Source organism: Malania oleifera, chromosome 1, assembly GCF_029873635.1.
Source record: "Malania oleifera isolate guangnan ecotype guangnan chromosome 1, ASM2987363v1, whole genome shotgun sequence".
Lineage (NCBI taxonomy): Eukaryota > Viridiplantae > Streptophyta > Magnoliopsida > Santalales > Ximeniaceae > Malania > Malania oleifera.
The window spans coordinates 77,987,899-77,997,110 of NC_080417.1; the positions used below are offsets into that span (position 1 = coordinate 77,987,899).

Sequence of the window (9,212 nt, forward strand, 5' to 3'; positions counted from 1 at the left end):
CCTGGGAAGAGTTTTAATCATAAGTTGAAAAGTAGAACTTGCTGTCCTGGAGCAAACTCATGCCTGAGAATTTTCTTGTCATGCCACTTCTTCTTACATTCTTTGTAGATTTTTGCATTTTCATAAGCATCATTCCTAAACTCATCCATCTCATTTAATTGAAGAAGTCGCTTTTCCCCTGCTGCCTTCAAATCAAAATTAAGTTTCTTTACAGCCCAATAGGCTTTATGCTCCAATTCCACCGGGAGATGGCATGCTTTTCCAAACACTAATCGGTAAGGAGACATCCCGATAGGTGTTTTAAAAGCAGTGCGATATGCCCACAAAGCATCATCAAGTTTCTTTGCCTTATCCTTTCTATTAGAGTTGACTGTCTTCTCAAGGATGTTCTTGATTTTTCGATTTGAAATTTCAGCTTGGCCATTTGTTTGAGGATGGTAGCCAAGTGCTATCTTATGCTTCACACCATATTTCGAAAGAAGGTTGTCAAATAACTTGTTGCAAAAGTGAGTCCCTTCATCACTAATAATAGCTCGTGGAGTGCCAAATCTTGTGAATATATTCTTATGTAGAAATTTGGGCACTACCTTTGCATCATTTGTTGTTGTAGCAATTGCTTCCACCCACTTTGACACATAATCAACTGCTAACAAGATATAAACATAGCCAAAAGAAGGAGGGAACGGACCCATAAAATCTATTCCCCAAACGTCAAACAACTCAACCTCTAAGATGTTTTTCAATGGTAGCTCCTAACGTCTTGAAATATTTCCCATACGTTGGCACCGGTCACAAGTTTTCGCCACAGTGTAACTATCATGGAAAATAGAAGGCCAAAAGAAGCCACTTTGAAGTACCTTAGCTGCTGTACGTGTTGCTCCAAAGTGTCCTCCATATGATGAGGAATGGCAATGATGAAGAATGGCTTGCATCTCTTCTTCTGGCACACATCTTTGGATGATTTGATCAGGGCATCTTTTGAATAGTAAAGGCTCGTCCCAAAGATAATATTTCACATCATGTAGAAACTTCTTGCGTTGATGGTATGTGAGATTTGGTGGCAATACTTTGCAAGCTAAGTAGTTTACAATATCAGCGTACCAAGGAAGCTTGATCTCACATGCAAATAACTGCTCATTAGGGAATGCTTCTTGGATCGTTGAGCTTGGTCTTACTTCCTCTTGCTCTAACCAAGAGAGATGATCAGCAACTAAATTTTTGCTCCCTTTCTTATCGCGAATCTCCAAGTAAAATTCTTGCAGAAGCAAGATCCAATGAATCAACCTAGGCTTGGCATCCTTCTTGTCAAATAAATAGCAAAGTGCTGCATGATCAGTGAACACTATCACCTTTGTACCAATAAGGTAAGACTGAAATTTATCACAAGCGAACACCACAGCAAGCATCTCCTTCTCAGTTGTTGTATAATTTAATTGAGCATCATTCAATGTCTGACTTGCATAATATATGGCCCTAAACAGTTTGTCTTGCCTTTGTCCTAACACTGCTCCAATTGCAAAGTCACTGGCATCACACATGACTTCAAAAGGTTGACTCCAATCAGGTGCAGTCATAACTGGTGCTGAAATTAGTTTCTCCTTGATTGCATTAAAGGCCTGCAAACAAACATCATTAAAGTCAAATACATAATTTTTTTCAAGAAGATTACATAAAGGTTTAGAGAGTTTAGAAAAATCCTTTATAAACCGTCTATAAAATCCCGCATGTCCCAAAAAACTCCTAATTCCCTTCACATTCTTTGGAGGGGGTAGTTTTTCTATGATTGCAATTTTGGCTCGATCAACTTCAATTCCTTTAGATGACACTCTATGGCCAAGCACGATCCCTTCTTGAACCATGAAATGACACTTCTCCCAGTTTAAGACTAGATTTTTATCTTCACATCTCTGCAAAACAAGGGTTAAATTATGCAAACAATGATCAAAAGATGTACAAAAAACTGAAAAATCATCCATGAAAATTTCCATTATCTCTTCCACCATATCAGAAAAAATAGCCATCATGCAACGCTGAAATGTTGCCGAGGCATTGCACAATCCGAAAGGCATCCTCCTAAAAGCAAATTGTTGACCTTATAGGTCACACCCTGGTTTTGATAATGACAAACTCAATTGTATTTAATAAATATCCAGTTCATGTGCAGGTTTATACTAACATACATTCAAGGGCACGTGAAAGCTTGAAGACAATTTCATATTCCCAATTGTAATATCTCTAAGTGAATTTTGTCTGTAATAGTAATTAGGCTGTCTGTAATAGTAATTAGGGTACTGGTTTGTAATAAGCTCACACACATCACATGAATGATTTACTTTGTAAGCTCAAACCGAACCATAGAAAGACCTTAGAGTGTACCTTCGGGCGACCGAAGGTCGACCGACACCGGACTCTTTCGGTGTCTTCAAAATTGGACCCCAAGTGGCCTTAGGACACACACATATGCACATATATTTATTAGGCACTTAAAATTGATTGAGTTGGGTCAATTCGGGACCGAAATGCACACTTGGTGCACTTTCGGTCGACCGAGCCAAACAGTTCAAATTGGCCCGGTCGACCGAAACCGGTCCGGGTCAAATATTTGACCCGGTCCCGGTCGACCGACCCCTTACAGGTCATTTGACCTCGGTCGACCGAACCACCTGGGAGTCAACTATTTGACCCCCCGGTCGACCGACCACTTTTGTACTCCAACAACTCGGTCGACCGAAGCGCCTCGGGAGAATTCCCAACAACTCGGTCGACCGAGCTGTGCAGTTCAAAAAGGCCTCGGTCGACCTAAACTCGGAGATTTCAAAAATCGCCCTTACCCGGTCGACCGACCCCTTAGTTCAAAATGCCCTCGGTCGACCGAGCTACTTTTGGTCGACCGGACCTCTCGGGTTGCCCTGATTTTTTTTACCGCGATTAAATTTTTTAAACAGGGTTAAATTTTCTTAAGTGTCATTAATCTTTTCTGAAAATTCCTAATAAGTCCCCAACGGTCAAAATTCTTGGTATGTCTATATATACTCCTTCATTTGGTGGATTAAGCACGGATTAGCAAATAAATTAAGAAAAAATTTTCTCTCAAGCCAAATACTCATATTTGCCTCCTACTATTTACATTACTTTAAAAACCTACTCAAGCTTACACTCTTCATCTATCCAAATCATTTGTAAGTGTATTGAGTCTTTTATTTTTGGTTAGCTCTTCATATTGCTGTGTATTTGAATCGATTTTTGAGAGCATAACCTAAGTTTTCTTAGGAGGCTTTGCCAATAAGCCTGCCCTAAGAAAGACTCTTTGTGACATCCCAAGTATTGCACTCTAGTTGCAATATCTTAGGAAGTTCATTTTTGTTTGGAGATTGCAAAAATACTTTCAAACATATTTGAATATCTTGTGGTGTTCATATTGATATATTTGGGAAAGGATATTCGTGTGTGTGTGATATATAAATCTTTGTGGTATTGTTTGTACAAGTTTTATAAATATATATATCATTTACCGAAAACAAAGATTATCTACTTTGCAATACAAGCACATACGCATTCTATTGATTGATAATATTGAGGCTTGCTTTGTATTCTGTGTGAACACTCTTGACTGAATATTTTGAAGTGTACAGATTATTATTGACACTCTCGCATATGTGTTACACTGATAGAAAACATAGTTGAGAGATTGACATATTTAGACCACACAGAGCTTACATTTTAAATCACTTGTGGTGTTTGTGTTTGTGCGCATTTGTGGTACATATCTGCTTTACTTGAAAGCACAATTGTATTGTACCTTTGATTGTATATCTGAGAGATTCCAGGTGTGGCCTGAGGGGGCGGTAATCCAGCCCGGTAAGGATTGGTGTAAAGGTTGAGGTCAGCCCCGCTAATTGACCTGGTTAAGGTTGAGGTCAGCCCTGTGGTAATTTGACTTGGTTTGTATAGGTGACGCTCCACCCGTTTAAGTGAGTAAGGTATTGTGATAATCCTTGTGCTGGTTAGCCAAGGCGGGGACGTAGGCGGTTGGCCGAACCTCGATAACATATCCGCGTGTCATCTTCTCTTTACTGCTTTCTGATACTTGTGTGATTGTTTAAACTGCTTCATCTGATCTCTGGAACATTTACATCATTTGCACTAGATTGACCCTAGGCTTGTGAACATACTGCTGCTAGGAGGAATACTTAGAAGGTAAAATTTAAAAATACCAATTCACCCCCCTCTTGGGATCACGGTAAAGCTAACACAAATGTTCCATAAGGGCATGTGAATGTTGTTTTCTCCTGATCCTCGGGGGCTATGGCAATCTAATTATACCCCAAATAACCATCTAAGAAGCAATAATAGAAATATCCGGCCAATCGATCTAACATTTGATCAATGAAGGGAAGTGGAAAATGATCCTTCCTTGTTGCTTTATTCAACTTGCGGTAATCCATACATACACGCCACCCCGTGACTGCTTTTGTAGGAATAAACTCATTGTTGTCATTTTTCACCACCGTCATTCCACCTTTCTTTGGCACTACCTGCATTGGACTTACCCATGGGCTATCTGAAATAGCATAAATAATTCCAGCATCAAGGAGTTTTAAAATTTCAACTCTCACAACTTCCTTCATTACTGGATTTAATCGTCTTTGGTGCTCGATTGACGGTTTGTAAAGTTCCTCCATTAAAATCTTGTGCATGCAAATTGAAGGACTTATACCTTTTATGTCAGAAATAGTCCATCCCAAGGCTGTCCTATGCTCCCTCAACACACGCAGCAACTTTTCCTCTTCTTCCGATGTGAGTGATGCAGCGACAATCACTGGGAAGGTGTCATTATCCCCTAGGAATGCATAGCGAAGATGCTCAGGTAATTGCTTCAACTCTGGAGTTGTAGTTTGCTGCATCTTTTCTTTAGAAATTCCAGAATCCGTCTTTGCCACCGTAGGTTCTATCCTCCCCACTTCATTGCTAACTGTTGTAACCTGCTGCAAAGCTCCCAAAGCAAATACACAGTGTAGAAATTCCTTACTAGCACAAGGTAAATCAGATTCGCAAATAGTAGAATTATTAAAATCATAAACATGGGATGTAGTGATACACTGTTCTAGATGATCGGTTGGTACAACTTCTTGAAAGGCTTCTTCTATACATTGCTGCGTGATATCTACTCGAAAGCAAGTGTTTAGATCTTCTGGGAATCTCATGGCTTGGTAGATGTTGAATATGACCTCTTCCTTGTTTACCCTTTTGAACATCAATTAACGCCCTTCCAGTGGCCAAAAATGGTCGGCCAAGAATTAGTGGAACTTCTTGGTCTTCCTCCATATCTAACACCACAAAATCAGCAGGAAAAATAAATTTATCCACTTTTACCAATACATCTTCTATGATTCCATGTGGATACTTGATGGATCGGTCTGCTAGTTGCAACAAAATGGTTGTTTGTTTCATCTCTCCAAGTCCTAATTTCCTGCAAACAGAAAGTGGCATAAGATTAATACTAGCACCAAGATCACTTAAAACTTTATCAAAAAATAAATTTCCAATAGTGCAAGGCAAAGTAAAACTCCCTGGATCTTTTAATTTTTGAGGCAATTTCTTTTGAAGAATAGCACTACACTCCTCAGTAAGCTTCACTGTTTCGAACTCCTCCAACCTTCTTTTCTTTGAAATGACATCCTTCAGGAATTTGACATAGTTTGGCATTTGTTCCAAGGCATCTGTAAGAGGAATATTTATGTGAATTTTCTTAAAAATATCAAAAAACTTAGAAAATTGCTTATCTAATTTTTGTTTTTGAAAACATTGAGGATAAGGAAGTGGAGTAGAGAGAATAGGAGGATTGTCAGGAAATGAAATTGATGGAAGTGTGTCCGTCTCTCTTGGTGTATCATCCACCATCTCGTCTTCTTCCTCTTTATTCTTGCCTTGACCATTATTTTTAGCTGTAGGCATTGTCATGGTTTCCTTTTCTGGTGATTTCTCAATTTCTCTTCCACTCCTAAGTGTGATGACATTGCATTGTTCCTTAGGATTCACTTTTGTGTTGCTAGGAAAAGTTCCTCTCTGTTGGGTATTTATAGTCGTGGCTAGTTGCCCAATTTGTATTTCAAGGTTCTTCATAGTGGCTCCCATATTGTTGCAATGAGTCTCAATGTTGTCTAGCCGTGAATCAGTCTTTTTAAGCCTTGCTTTTGTCTCCTTAACAAATGATATCATGGCATCCTCAAGTGACATCTTCTTCTCACTTTGTTGACTATCAAGTCCTGGAGGAGGTTGCAGCACATTCCTTGTATTTCCATAAGACAAATTCTCATGATTTCGAAGCCTTGGATGGTAATATTGTGGCACTGGATTACCCCTATAGTTGTAGTTCCGATTGTTGATGTATTGAACCTGTTCATGACTCTCTCCATTGCTCGGATCTGTCCTACTTGTAGTTGCCACATATTCTGCACCTTGTGGTATCCTCTGGGTTGTCAAAGATGAAATCTGATGAGACAAAGAAGCAACTTGAGCTGAAAGTGCAGCAAATGGCTCCACTTCATGAATTCCAGCAACTTTCTTAGCCATAGTTCTTTCAGTTGGCCATTGATAGTTATTTGATGTCATTTCTTCCAAAAGAGCAGTAGCACCCTCAGGTGTCTTTGACATCAAAGTTCCCCCAGATGCAGCATCAACTAAAGTCCGCGTTTGCCCATTTAACCCATTATAAAACATCTGAATTTGCAACCAATCCGGCAATCCATGTTGTAGGCAGCGTCGAATCAAATCTTTATACCTTTCCCATGCTTCATAGAGTGATTCAAAATCATGCTGCTTGAATTGACCAATCTCACTCCTAAGTTGAGATGTTTTTGCAGGTGTAAAGAATTTAGCTACAAATTTTTCTGCCATGTCCTGCCAACTAGTAATACTCCTAGGTTGCAGCGACTGTAGCCAACCTCTTGCTTTGTCTCTCAAAGAGAAAGGGAATAATCTCAGTCTAATGGTGTCTTCAATAACACCATTGATCTTCACAGTATCACAAATCTCCAAAAACATCGCCAGATGGATATTGGGATCATCAAGTGGCGATCCACTGAATTGGGCCTGCTACACCATACTGATTAATGCGGGTTTGAGCTCAAAATTGTTGGCATTAATGGGCTGGCGTCTGATACCCGAATAATTGTCATTCACAACTAGTCGCACATAATCCTTTAAGGCGCGTGGCTGCGCGTTATCTTGTCCGTTCTCCATGGCTAATACCCTCTTTTTCCTTAGTGCTCTGAGCGTTCTTTCAATTTCCGGATCAAAAGGAATAATGTCACGTATTATAGCCCTGCGCATCCAACATAAAAAAAAAAAAAAAACACACCAGAAATACAAAAAAAAATAAAAATAATAATAATAAAATAAAGAAAATAAATAAATAAAAATATAAAAATGAAATTCTAAATTAAAACCAAGATTACTTTGTATCCATATTGGCAAAAATAAGAAAAACTCAATCCCCGGCAACGGCGCCAAAAACTTGACTGGTGCAAACTGCAAGTGCACAGTATCATAGTATTATAATATAATGATGTGTAGAGTATCGTCCTCAGGGATTGATGTCTTAATTTTACCAAGTACCGAAATTTTACTAACCTTGATTTTATTTAGAAAAATTAATAATTTTAGATTGCAAAATTTAAACAAAGCTACTTTAAATAAACTATTGAGAAGAATTTAAAACTGGATACCGCGTGTCAAATTGATGATGGTGAAAACTTCTAGGAAACCGATTTCACCTAGTTTCTCACTATGCTTTACTCATTTAGCTAATTTAACTTCGTTTTCTCTGTTTGTTAGCAAATCGCCAATTTTTCCAAAAGCCTCTTTCGATAGTCAATTGGAACCTATTCTTGTTTACTATTTAACATAAGAGTATGCAAATTAATAACGCAAAAACGCAGTAAGACCCTCGATTTTTTATGCTACGTAGGTTCATACAAGTCTTTCAATCTCTATATTTACCTACGCTGAATTATCCAAGATCTATCCTATAATCCCCCCTTTCTCCTATGGTGCGGCCTCTCTCACTCTAGCCCCAGCGCATCCTGCTCTCTCCCTCTCTTCTTGCACCCGGCTCCCTCCACAAGGAAACCCTCCTTTGACTTTTCCAATTCCTTTCCTTTTTGTCCTTTCTTTCTTTGCTTTTCTTTCCTTTCTTTTTTTATTTCCATTCTTTTGTCTTTCCCTTGTATGTACCCAGCGCACACTGCCTTTATGAGATGACCCGACTGCATGGCTGGGTCACATCTCATTTTTTGATTTTCTTTTTTTTTCAAAGGTACATGAACTGACCTCCTCTTTCAAGCCCACTTTCGACCCTCTTATGGCTCATAACTCTCCAAACTTAAAACACAAAAGATGTAGAGCTCTTTTTCAGCTTTTCCCAGAATTTTGAATCATCTCGATCGGAGCTTTATGAGAAAGTTACACCAAGATTACGAAGAATTGTTGAAAAAATCCATAAAACGGCATATGCTAACTTCACGTCTGATTTCGGCCTTGATGCTGCTAGTATTTTGTAAAACACAAAACATGAAAATTGTAGATTGTTTTCTTATCTTTCTACGGAATCTTGAATCATCTGAATCAGAGGTTGGATGAGAGAGTTACGCATAGATTGCAAAGTACTGTCGGTTTTTTTTTTTTTTTTTTAGCTTCCAACAGTTGCTCTGCAATAAAAAAAAAACCAAAATTTCATACATTACTCAATAAAACCCAAATTTTATAAATAGAACACAATGTTAGAATATTGAGAGTAGTTAGGCATTTAAATACAAAATATCATTTGCAATGCATGAATTATAGCACCTAATTACGCATTTTAAGCGCGTAATCAATGACGCACTCCACGCGCCCCTCACGCGTCTTCCTCGCTTGGCTAGTGAAATCCAACTTGGCCACCTGATGAGATACCCGACCTAACAACCCAGCTCCAGCCCCGCGAGCACAGCCCGACTTGCCTTCTGACCTGCGTCCAGCTGCCAACATGTGGCACATGCAGAAGGCGCCACATGGCCCTACCAGTAAGTGCTGATGTCGTTAAACGGTCGTTAAGTTAAATCAAACTACTTTAAACCACCAAAACTTCCTGTAGCTGGTTCAATGATTTTTGGACCAGTTCTTTGCAACATAAAATTGGTTCCTAAGTTTTTTCGACCTTTTGAACACATTGG

The 9,212-nt window shown here is 39.0% G+C and overlaps 1 non-coding gene across 1 annotated transcript; it reads left to right on the top strand.

Annotated features, from left to right (window-relative positions):
* Positions 1–6,742: 6,742 nt before the first annotated feature.
* LOC131147338 (small nucleolar RNA R71) lies at positions 6,743–6,849 on the top strand. Its single transcript, XR_009134727.1, has one exon. It is a non-coding gene; the product is annotated as a small nucleolar RNA R71 (small nucleolar RNA).
* Positions 6,850–9,212: the final 2,363 nt, after the last annotated feature.